Source organism: Cupressus sempervirens, chromosome 1, assembly GCF_028749045.1.
Source record: "Cupressus sempervirens isolate cs-2001-9-10 chromosome 1, ASM2874904v1, whole genome shotgun sequence".
Lineage (NCBI taxonomy): Eukaryota > Viridiplantae > Streptophyta > Pinopsida > Cupressales > Cupressaceae > Cupressus > Cupressus sempervirens.
In genome coordinates this window covers 251,674,419-251,687,653 of record NC_143118.1, presented here as the reverse complement: position 1 = coordinate 251,687,653, position 13,235 = coordinate 251,674,419, and positions in this window count along the sequence as shown.

Genomic DNA, 13,235 nt, shown 5'->3' with positions numbered 1-13,235 from the left:
TTATGTTGACAACACAGTTATTCACACTCTTAATTTAGCACATGTTGTCTACACCATTGATTTTTGTGCTACACCATTGTAGGCTTATCCTCACATCATCGCACTTAATTTTGTGCTTAATGGAGGATAACCCATATCTAGGGGACATGTGCATGGTTGTATGACTTATCATGATGCTGACTTCTATGTATTCTAGAAGCTCTCTTGAGGCCTTTATATACAGGCACTCCTAGTGAACTTGCATATGGTGGATATGACATATTGAATGAATATATCATCATTATGATCATACTCTCTCTTTGGTCTATTGTGTTCTTGTGTTTGAGTTCCTTTCTCTTGGGTGAATTATTTCCCAAGACAAATTCTTACATGGTATCAGAGCTTGGGGAGATTCTCTACACATAATCGTATGAGACCGTTCATGCTTTAGCACCTCGACTCAAATCCAGAGAATCCATAGAAATTGGGAGTGTCTAGAGCTAGATCTGACCTCACCATTACATCTAGGGTGTCAATTTAGTGAAGATTGACTATAAATTTGCCTATGTTGGGTGAAAGTTGATCGTGAGGCAAAAAAAAATTGCAAATTGGAACTCGGAGGCCCCGATTTGTAGTTTAGGTATGATCATTTAATTCATTTGATTATTTATTGTTCATATCTGTATTTTATTTCATCACTACAATTTTTTTCTCTAGTCAAGTATTTTTCAAATTTTTTATTTCCAATCGGAGAAAAAATTTTGCAAAACCGGGCTGTCAGATCCCAGCTCTGTAATTTCAAAATTATTTGTATTAATTATCGCAGGGTTTATTCATTATTCTGTGGGGTTCATTATCATTTTAAATTTGGGTTAAATCCCAATCCACATGCCATATTGCACTAGAGAAAGCAACAACACTGGCACAAAATTTTGGCGAGAAAAATTTGGCATCGAACTTCCTGTCATACACTTGCGGCTCATCCTTTTGTTAATGTTTGGCAGTGGATAGCTTATAAAACATTCAAAGTACCATCTCCCACACAATGTGGGACTATTTCCAAAAGTCTAGCCACCATTTTAAAGAAAAACTCAGTCGTTGCATACTTATTCTAGTGCAGCATTAATAAAAATCCTTTGGCCACTGTAATAAAGAAGTTTGACAACACGATGATATTTCCTGGCATAGACCCTATGACACGTACTACCACGTGGCTACAATTTCCATGTTGTACACCATCTATAAGTACCAATTACCACCCAACATATGGAAAAACCTGCCACATACCCCGCTTATGTTAGCAAATCACCAAGTCAATGACATGTGGTGCACAATTAGTGCCAACTCATCTACCATACCCTACCCAGCCAACTTTTTTCATAGAGTTTTTATGGTTCGTACAATAGTCATACTATGCTAACATCATTAGAGGGGTACAAGGACATTGATCACATCATTTTGCTAGCTCAAATTTGACAACTATTTGACCATCAAAATAGGCCAAATTTGAACTGTTGTGACAGTCATATGACCATCAAATTTAACCATATATTTTGTTGATGCAACCCCTCTCCATATTTTTTTGATTTTGCAATCCAACTTCAAGAGGCCATAACTTAGACATCTAGACTCCAAATCAACTGCGATGTTTTTTGAAATTGGGTATAATTTCCTAAACTTTTCATTGGTGCAACTCTTTTCTAGTTTTGGTGCACAGATTGTTCAGAAATTGCATTTTTTGGTGATTGTACCTACATAATCCTACATTTTGCAACTTCAAATGCTCCGTACAGGCACATTTGGAGTCAAAAATAGGTTCTATTTTTTTGAAAGTGCATTACTTTTCATCTACTTTGTAGATCTATAGTCAAATTGTAGTGTTGTGTGGACAAAAGTCTCACTTTTAGAAATGGGGTTTTTCTTTGCTTTGCATTGCTTTAGAATTGTAGCACATTGTAGAGTTTTAGATTTGTAATCCATCAAGTGGTTGTAACAAGAAAAAACAAAAGTTCACAAAGGCCAAAAATTGGCAAGTGGCCCATTGTAATTGCACTAATAATAAAGTGCCCAAAGCATCTATTCTAGGAGGGTTTCTCAATTTAGTGAAAATGGGGGTTGTTCTTGGTGTTGTGTTCTCTCTTTTTTGCACTTTTCTTTTATTTTCTACATTATGGAAAAAAATTTAAGTTTCCAAAATTAACTCCTCATAACTATGCTACATGGTCCATAAAAATGTGGTATCACTTAATGCATAATGGAGTTTCACAATATGTAGATGGTACTCTTCCTAAACCAGCAAGTGATAAAGCTTCGAAAACTGATATTTTAACTTGGTTAGTAATGGATAGGAAAGCCCTAGGTGATATGTGTCTGGGGGTTGATGATAAGATCATGTATCAAATTAAGAAGTGTTCTACATCCAAGGAAACTTGGGATACCCTCGAAAACCGTTATGGTAAAGTGTCTGAAGAGGATGTTTTCAAAATCAAAGATGAGCTTGTCTCCTTAGATCCTAAGTCATATGATTCAATATAGGATTTCATCATCAAGGTGAATGAACTAAGGACAAAGCTTATTGATTGTGGGAGTTCTACAAAAGATGACAATTTGATCTATCTCATACATAACAAGTTGTCATCAAAGTATTCCACATTTGTTTCTTCTTTTAACACCTCTAAGACTACCTTAGTGTCTACCTATAAGAAAGTCACTTTTGATGAATATGTTGACCTATTGGATACTGAAGAAAATAAGTTGAAATCAATGGGGATTCTCAAATCACCTTAATCTAAAGCATTGGTGGCCAACAATAAGGTTTCTCACAATTCAGCTAGAAATCTTCAAATAAAGGAAAGGGTAAGAAGAAGTGGAAGAACAAATTAAAGGATGCAGAAAGGACAACACCATAATCCAATCAACAAGGAAAGTCCTCAAATTCCAATAAGAAGGGAGACAATAATAAGGAGAACAAGAAGTGTGCTTATTGCAAGAAATTGGGTCATAAAGAGCATGAGTGTTATCTTAAAAAGATTGATGAGTTGACCAACGTCATAAAGAAACATAATGTTCCATTGCCTAATGCTTACAAGGATAAAGGGTCTTCTTTAGATTCAAAGGGAAAAGGGTAAGCACTCATGGAAAATTCAAACTCATCAAAGGAATGGATATTTGATTTAGGTGCCTCATATTACATGGGTTCTTCAAAGGAGGACTCTTCTTCATTGAATCACTCAAAGGTACCACACATCTTCATGGGGAATGATAGCAAATTGGAAGTTGAAGGAAAAGGAAATGTGGATATGAAAAGTGGAGAGTTTCAAGATGTTCTCTATGTTCCAAACCTAAGTTCAAATCTCTTATCAATCTACCAAATCACTCACCTCAGAGATGGACATAGAGTTGAGTTCCTTCCAAAGTTAGTAAAAGTACACAATCTTAGAGATGATTCCTTGGTTGCATTGGGGAAATTGAATCATAATAAAAGGTTGTACTCTTTCTCCCATTTTGTGCCCAAATCTCCTCCAAAGGCCTTGTTATCTAAATCAAATTCAAAAATACAATTATGGCATCAGTGGTATGGTCATCTTTACTTTCACTATCTTTAGCAACTTTGCACAAATAGAATGGTCAAAGGTATACCTCAAATTGAATTTTTCAAAGGTGAATGTTCAACAAATTTGGTGGATATGCATCTAGAAGGGAAGTTATAGAGAGGGAAGTCTTCAAGAGCACCAGGTGTTCTACAGATGGTTCACATGGTATTAGCAAGTCCTTTTCCATTTAGTTAGGGTCACTATGTACTTACCTTTGTTGGTGATTTTTCAAGATACACTTGGGTCTATTTTCTTCATAATAAGAATGAAGTGTTGGACAAGTTTCTAGCCTTCAAGACTCATGTTGAAAAGAAATTGAGGAAATCCATCAAAGTTCTCAGAATAGACAATGGAAGTATGTATGTGAACAGAAGACTTATAGACTTTTATAGAATTGAGGGCATTAATCTTTAGACTATAGTAGCATTCAATTTGCATAAGACAGATATTGCAATATCGAGGATCCGCACTCTTAATTCTATGGAAAATTGCATGATACAAGCCAAGTCTCTAGATCCATCATTAGAAGTTGAAGCAATCTCTAGTGCCACTCACATTTTTAATTGATATTCTCATCCAGCCTTAGATGGAAAAATTCCTTTAGAGGCATGGTGTGGTAGAAAACCAATTATGACACACTTTAGAATCTTTGATTGTTCTGCATGGGCAAGTAGATCTTCCAAGGCTTCTTAGGGATGCAAGGCGCAGACACCTTAGCCTTGTACTTTCATTGGTTATAAAGATGGTGTGAAGGCATATAGATTGTTGGATCTAGAGACACATCAGATTTTTGTGGAGAAGGATGTATACTTTGAGGAAAGTTCACCAAGCTTGTCCTCTACTCCTCTCTACACATCGTACAGTGTGGAAATTGATAGCAGCACTAGCAATAGTACATCAATAGATTCAAACACATGGGGTTCTATCAACAGTTGTAATGAGAGGTCACTACATCAGTTCAATCCACATGTATACATAGCCATATTGATAGGTCAAACATGGAAAGGTACATCCAATCTTCCAAGTGTAGGTTCAACAACAAATTTGGGGGACAGTATTGATGATCTACCTCTTCTTCTTGATGTAGGAGCTTGTTCTTTAGTTATTACAAGGGATTCATCTAACCCTCTTGTTCATTCTCTACATGATTGATCATTACAGGTTGAAGTGATTGTAGATACTTATGATCATTAGTTGTAGTAGGGTTCTTCATTAGTTGCAGAGATAGAAAATTCTTTGAGACAGGTTCTTCAACTAGTTGAGCAGGTTTTAGAGACATCACTTATCCATGGGATTCTTTCCACACATGGTGGAAGCATCTCATTTGTACCTTTGGTCTTGTTTCTTCCTAAGGGGAGGAACACCATTCTACAGTCTTGGATCAGCTTCTTCATCGAAGCTGTCACTGGAAAGAATTCTTCTTTGGGGGGGGAGCCTATCTTGTCTCTCTTCCTCTTCTCATCATTCTCTTATGTATATACTGGATGTATGTTGTAATGGGGGGGTCTTGATCACTCCATCCATCCATGCATCCCTATTCATCTCTATTTTTGGGGTAGGCTTTTTCCCATGAGGTTTTCCCTCTTTCTCCACTTTATGAGAGATTGCATATCATTATATACATGGGTACCTAACATGGCCTAGTATCCAGGACCCATCATGCATTTCATTTTAGGTTTCATAAGCTTAAGGGCATTCCCCTAAGTTGCACTTAAGGGGGGGTGTTGGTGTAAATAAGTATTTATTATTTACACTTACTTAAGTTTACTTAGGTTAATGCATTATTTAATTATTTTGCATTATTTTATTATTTATTTAGGTGAGACACTTAGGAGTTTTTGTACTCTCACAAAAGTACGCAACTCTAATTATGCACATGGTGTCTACAACATAGGAGTTTGCATCATTCACTGAGTTTTCATGTTGATAACATAGTTATTCGCACTCTTAATTTAGCACATGTTGTCTAGACCAATGATTTGCATGCTACACCATTGTAGGCTTATCCTCACACCATCGCACTTAATTCCATGCTTAATGGAGGATAACCCATATCTGGTGGACATGTACCTAGTTGTATGAATTATCATGATGTTGACTTCTATGTATTCTACAAGCTCTCTTGAGGCCTTTATATATAGGCACTCCTAGTGTACTTGCATATGGTGGATATGACATATTGAATGAATATATCATCATTCTGATCATACTCTCTCTTTGTTCTACTATGTGTTTGTTTTTGAGTTCCTTGGTCTTGGGTGTATTTTGGCCTAAGCCAAATTCTTACATATATTTTGGGGTAGTGGGGCATAGTAGGGAGATCAAGAAATCAAATTATTTTCTTCAGTGACTGCATATTGCAATTGTATTTGTTTTAAGGCTTCAATTGGGTAGGCCTTATTTCTTGGCATATTTCAAGCTATCTATCATAGAATCTAAAATTAATCAATTAATTTTTTTTCATTTCATTATTTATTTTTTTGTTATTCTTGTTATTTGATTGGACATCTCCTCTAGAGATTCTCCATCCCTAAGCTACTTTAGGTGGTATAAAAGTGAAGGCTATTTTTCTCTATGGAAGTTGATATGATTTTTATTGTGTGAAAACCTAGTAATTTGGTTGTAGGGTGTTAGATCTCCCATTTGACCTATAACTTTTGTAATATGATAAATATGAGTAAATAGGGTTTAGAATAATGCACATGAAAAAGACCCCAAACCAATATTCTACACATACATATATATTCTTCTGATATGGAAAGTAAATCTAGATGACTAATATGGAAATGAAGAAATAAAAGGTACTTACCTCAAAAAATGAATCAGCTGGAAAACCTGTCAAACAATCTTAGGAACTATTGATTTCTACATTCTTGAATCGAAACTATGAGATCTAGAACACCCAAAAATGTTTTTCTTTTTTGAACCAGGTCAACAATGACCTAGATAGTGGGGTACAATCTTACCCACACTAAAGGTTTTCCCTGACCTAAAAATAGCTCTGACCAAAATTTTGTTCCTAGACCTCAGATGTTTTTTGAAAAGTGTATCCATAGATGAACTTTAATTCACTGTCACCTACCTATACCTAGAAGAAAATTAGTTTTTTTATTTGTATGGGGGATTTTCCTTGGTCAAACCCCAATTTTGAATCAACCTTTGAAATTACAATATGTATAAACAAAGTAAATGGAACTATTCACCTTGTTTATATTGAAATCCTCGTGGATCTACAAGTAGGGATTCTCCAAATGAATGTAGGATGTCTCAAATCAATTGCCTTAGATTTTCAACACCAATCTTGAATGGATCTTAGCATAGGAAGAGGTGTGGATGAATGTGGATGGAGAAATATTCAACAAAAGATCTCCATAGAGATTGAATCCTTTAGTGGCTTACAATGGATCTCCTTGATGAATTGTATCTTGAATACTTGAACATGAAAGTGGATTCTTGATAATTGATCATCTCATGTGTTCCTGTCTTAGAGAAAATGAGAAGACGAGGCTTCCTTTTATAGAGATCTAGAGTGCAAGCTCCTAGAGAGGCCAACATATGAGAAATAAATTTCCATTAGGCCCTTACCCCTAAAAATGGACCTAGATTAAATATTATTTAAGAGTTTACCATTTTAGAGACCAAAATAGCCAACCTAGAAGCAAGAAAATAATTCTTTTCAAAATTGAACATCTAAAAATTATGGAATCTTGAATTTTGGACCTTCGATTAGGGTCAAATTTGACTCTAACCTAGATCAGGGTCAAGGTTTTCCTTGACCTAGGTCAGTGTTGAGGTTAACCTTAACTCAGAAAGTCAAAGTCTTTAGTTTCTCAAAAAAAGTTGTCAAAAAGAGGCTGGAAATAGGGGGAGAAAAGAAAAATAGAGGGAAATAGCTAGATCCATGCAAAGATCTATTCAAGGTGCTTTACATGACTCCAAACCACTTACTCAGAGGTCTAAATGTTCTTATCATGGAAGTTCTTCCATTTTAAGATGATACAATAAGCCCCCACTTTAGCAAGAGTATGGACTCGATGCAAACTCTTAGTAAAGAATATCATAATGAAAAGATAACCTTATTAAAATCAAAGGTTCAAAGAGATCTTCAAGCCCCCAGGGACTCAAGTCTTTTTCAACTCCAGGATTACAATAAGAGAGAGATCACTACAAAAAAAGAGATAAGAGGTAGAGAGGAGTGGTCTGCTCACCCAGTAAGATGTGTGTACCTCATTGTGAACCACAAAATGAATAAGATAGCCCACCAAGAAAGAACTTGATAGTCTCCCCATAAAGTTATGCACCTTCTAGAGGCTTTGTGCATGTATGTAGTGCATTTTCTAATGGCTTCTATAAAGTACACATGGATCCATATTCGCATATCACCATAGAATACATTTGTAAAATGTGTATCTCTTTAGGATTTAGCAACTTATGTGCATAACTTTCTAAGGATTTAGTATAATTTAAATTGGAAATGCATGTCTCTTCAGGATTTAGCAACTTATGTGCATTACTTTCTAAGATTTAGCATGTTGCAAAACAAAATTTTAGAACCAAAATTCATAATATAGAATGAGAGACACCATATATGTGCCCCCTCCTTAAGATGGAAAAAATAGATATTATTTTGACATATTAAGAAAAGAAAAGAAAAAGGATAAAGCCTTCTTCAACATCAAGACAATATCCATAGACAACATCGAGTCCAAGCCAAGAAAGTCACAGCTCCTATGAGGACATGGAAGGCATGAATGCAAAGAGATGTCATACAAGAAGAGAAAAGTAACCCTTGTGAGGGATAGCACACTATTCAGCTTCCAAGGTGAGAGATTTATCAACCATGGAAACCCATTGTCAAACAATGAAATAGGTTATGATCAAGGAAAGAGATCCTTAATGCAACCATAATTTTCATGTATGATTGGATATCACATAATAGATAGATAGTGCTTAACCAAGGAAAAGTGGATCCCTAAAAGAAAAAAAAGGAAAGAGATGGCATCCTAGCCACCTAAGCATAGGAATAAAGATGGAATGGGACCTATTATATTGCTCGCAACACTATACAAGACAATAAGCTCCCAAAGATTAGGCTAACATTGTTTACATAATTTGGAGCTCCATAATAGGAACATAAATGTTATTTAAAGAAAATAGGATTGAAATACAACTCACCGGCACATGATATATAAATAACCTTATTATCAATGAGTTGCCTAATCTTATAATGTAAAGCTTGATATTCATTAGTAGAGTGATCATGAAATATATGATATAAAAAAAAAGGAGGAGTCTTCAAGTGTGGACTACATTTATTTTTGCATTTAGGTCTAGTAATCATCTTGGAACAAAGGAGTTTAGGCAAAAGAACTTGGTCAAAATCCTTCATAGTTTCATCATGTTTTGAAAATGTTATTTGAGATGTTGTTCACATTAATTTAATGTTGAGAATTAAATCCCACTCCATACGAATGCTTATGCCCCCCATTATGTAAGGACATTTGAATTTCATGTTTATGCTTACCACATGCTTGACCATTGAATCCTTGGTTAACTAGAAAATGATAACTAGGACCATAATGAGAAGTCATATTAGGAGTCAATGGAACTTAATTAGTCACTATGTCATCATTAGTAGGTTTGATAGTTTTATTGTGGATAGAAGTAGTGACAAAGTAGTTACAAAGAGATTTAGAAGTAAAAACTCATTGTTCAAACTCTCTGTGTGGGTTCATACAATCAGGATCAAAAACCTTTTACTCTCCAATAAAGGTAGGATTAAGATCCAATGTTCACCAATCATCACCAAGAAGTCCATTAGAGAAAGAAGGATTACTATTAGAAAAAGGAGTAGTGTGGGTTTAAATATTCAAATAAGGATTTGGTGCATCATCTACAATAAGGTGTGTACATCATGTTGTTATGTATAAACTTGACTCTATGGTGAAGGGTGGAAGGGATAGCATGCTTCTCATGCAACCAAATCTACCCAAAAAAAAAAATTATAATTTAGAGGTCCAGGCATAACATGAATAGGCATATTCAAGATGACTAGACCTACTTTGATAGCTAAGGCAATGATTCCCAAAGTCTTCTTAGCAATTTTCTCAAAGCCACACATAGGAATATTATTAGGTTGAATAGTTGAAGGATTGGCTTGAATTGCTTTGAGCATGTCCATGCTACAAATATTAAGCCCAAATCCATATTAATCAAGCTCCTATGAATGGTACGTTTATTATAGTAACAACCACCATAAGAGCATCATATTTATTTTGAACTTCTTTAGAAGGTAAATCTTTTGAGTAAATACAATGCCAGGAGCACTCAAGGTAGTATACATGCATTGTAACAAGTTATTAACGTTCTCTTGATTAGGAGGTGTAGTGGGTAGAGTTGCTAGCTTTTGGCAATGCCTCATAGTAGGTAGCTGAATTTTGAAGAAGCTCCCATAAAAATATCTTGGCAAGGGTATTGTGCAATTAGTTTATCAAATAATACTCCTTGCTAGGAAGATGGGGTGGAGGAGGAAGAATGGGTTGAGAGGGTGGAAATGAAGTAGAAATAAATGGATTAGGTTGAAGGTTACTCCTTGTATGATATGTGTGTGCTATACTACTTTGGTCACTGAAAGACTCTAAAGACTCCATAGATTTACCTTTGATAGTAATGTGAGGACAACCTTTGATCATCAAGACAGGTTCTCGATAAACCATGTTAGTCATCTCAACACTACAAAAAAATTCAAAGGAAGGAAGAAAAGAAGACATCCTAAGAGGAGATGAGGTAGGAGCTTGATTCTCCATTAGATCATCACTAAGAGCATTAAGGGGGTTCATATTGTTCTCCAATAATGCCTCATCACTAGAAGGAATCCCAAATGAAGGTAAAGCATCTATAATATTTGCATAAGAGGAATGTGTGTTAGAAAAATAGTTATCATCATGTATGAATATTTCATCCACTAATAAATCACCCTCTTGCATCAAATCTTCTTCATGAGGGGATAAATAAATGTATATCCAAGGATTCATCCCAAAAAGTAGATTCATTCACAATAATTTCATAAGGAAGAGAGTAATCAACATCCAAATTCAAAGGTTCATCCCAAATAGGAGGATCATCATCCCTATCAATAAGGTGTTTGAAAACAACTTGTGCCACATGATAAAAGGTAAAGAAATGCATAGAAAATAGATCTAGATATATCCAAATTCATTCAAATGAAATTTACAAGGATAAAAAGGAAATCAAACATCAAAAACACAATAAGGGCATCTAATTCCATAAAGCAATGTTAATATTTTTGTATATTTAAAGAAATTTTGTAATTATTTTTTTTATTTTTTAAATATAAATTTAAAAGCATAAAAGAAATCTACTTTTGTAAGAATGTAAAATGTAAGTCTAACACCAAAAAGAAAGAGTTGTCTATTACAGGTTCACCAAAATTAAGGTGACCACACAAAATAATATGAAGGGAAATCTAACACCAAAAACATAATATGACATCTGATTTCATAAAAGAGAGGGGGTAATCTTATCGTGTTCACCAAAATGTAAAATGAAAAATATGGGTAAATAGGGTTTAGAATAATGCACATGAAAGAGACCGTAAACCAATATTCTACACATACATATAAATTCTTATGATACGGAAAATAAATCTAGATGATTGATGTTGAAATGAAGAAATTAAAGGTACTTACCTCCAAAAAAGAATCAGCTGACAATCCTATCAAACAGTCTCAAAAATTGTTGATTTTTACATGTTCAAACAGAAACTAAAAGATCTACAAAACCTAGAAATCTTTTTCTTTTCTGAGCAAGGTTGATCTTGACCCAGATAGTGGCACACAATCTTACCCCTCACTAAAGGTCACTCTTGACCTAAAATAGCTATGATAGAAATATTGTTTGCAGATCTCAAAAATTCACCAAAAAGCATATCCAAATTTGAACTTCAATTAGTTATCTTGTACTTGTACCTACAAAAAAAATGGTTTTTTTTTTATGGTGGGTTTACCTTGGTCAAACCCTAGTTTAGAATCAACCTTGAAATGTAATGGAAATTGCAATATGTATAAACAAATTAAATGGAACCATTCACCTTGCTTATATTGAAATCCTTGTGGAGGATTCAAATTCTTGATTCCAAAAGTAAGGATGCTCCTAATGAATGTAGAAATGAATCTAGAATGTCTCAAGTCAATGGGATTAGATCTTCAACACCAATCTTAAATGGATCTTAGCATAGGAAGAGTTATGGATGAATGTGGATGGAGAAATCTTCAACAAGAGGGTTCCATGGAGATTTAATCCTATTAGAATTGGTAATCTTTCCTTGGTTGTATTTATTAAATGGGATAAACCAAGGTATCCTTTATATTAATTGTCCTCTAGTCCACATGTGAGGACAAGTCTTTTTTGTAATTCCTTTATTAAGGAAAATAGTTATTCCTCCTTAAGAGGATTATGACACTTGTTATGCACACGCTTATGAATGTGGCAATCATCCACATAGGAGTTACAAATAACTCATCTTCTAATCTCTTTATATGAGATGCTTCTCTCTCATTCTACAACACACAATCATGATGTAGTTCATGTAATGAGCCCTAGAGCTCCACATTCTCTCTCTCTCTCTCTCTCTCTCTCTCTCTCTCTCTCTCTCTCTCCATTCTTAGGCATTTGCCTCATTCATATAATTCACAAGGGGTTTTCTTTGCTTTCCCATTTCAAAATATTTTTCTCCTCCTTTGTGATGTTCTTGGAAAGCTGTTTCTAATACTCCTACCCACACGATGATCTAGAATGTCTTCTATCTCCTCCTTCTTAGAAGTAGGAATTGGACATGGCTCTAAAACTAGCTCCTCATCTGCACCATTATCATGATACTCTGTTAAATCTACAATGTTGAAGATGGGAGAAATGTGAATACCTTCTGGTAGCTCCACCTCATATGCATTTCCTGAGTCATGTTTCTTCAAAATTTTGCAGGGGCCAAATTTCTTCATTTTCAGCTTGTTGTAAGTACCGGCTGGAAATCTTTCTTTTCGTAAGTGCACCATGACTAAATCTCCTACTTGGAATTCCTTATGTCTTCTCCTTTGATTAGCCCTAGTTTTATACTCTTGATTCATCTTAGTAATGTGTGCTTGAACCTCCTCATGTAGATGCTTAATATGTTTAGCAAATTCCTCAGCTTCAGCACTTGTCCTCTCCCCTTTTTCTATCTTCCTCAGCTCTGGTGCAATCCTTAGGCTACTCCCATATACAATTTGGAATGGTGATTTTCTAGTACTCCTATTTACAGAGTTATTATAAGCAAAATCTGCCTGTGGTAGAATCAAATCCCATCCCTTGGGCTTATCCCCAACTAAACATCTCAACAAATTGCCCAAACTCTTGTTTACCACTTCTGTTTGGCCATCAGTTTGTGGGTGATGCGTGGAACTGAATTTCAAGTCTGTTCTCAACTTTTTCCACAATGTCCTCCAGAAATACCCCACAAATTTAGTATCTCTGTCAGAAACTATACTCCTTCGAAGACCATGTAGTCTTACCACCTCTTTGAAAAACAAGTCTGCAATATGGACAGCATCATGAGTTTTGTGGCATGGAATGAAATGTGCCATTTTGGAGAACCTATCAACCACCACG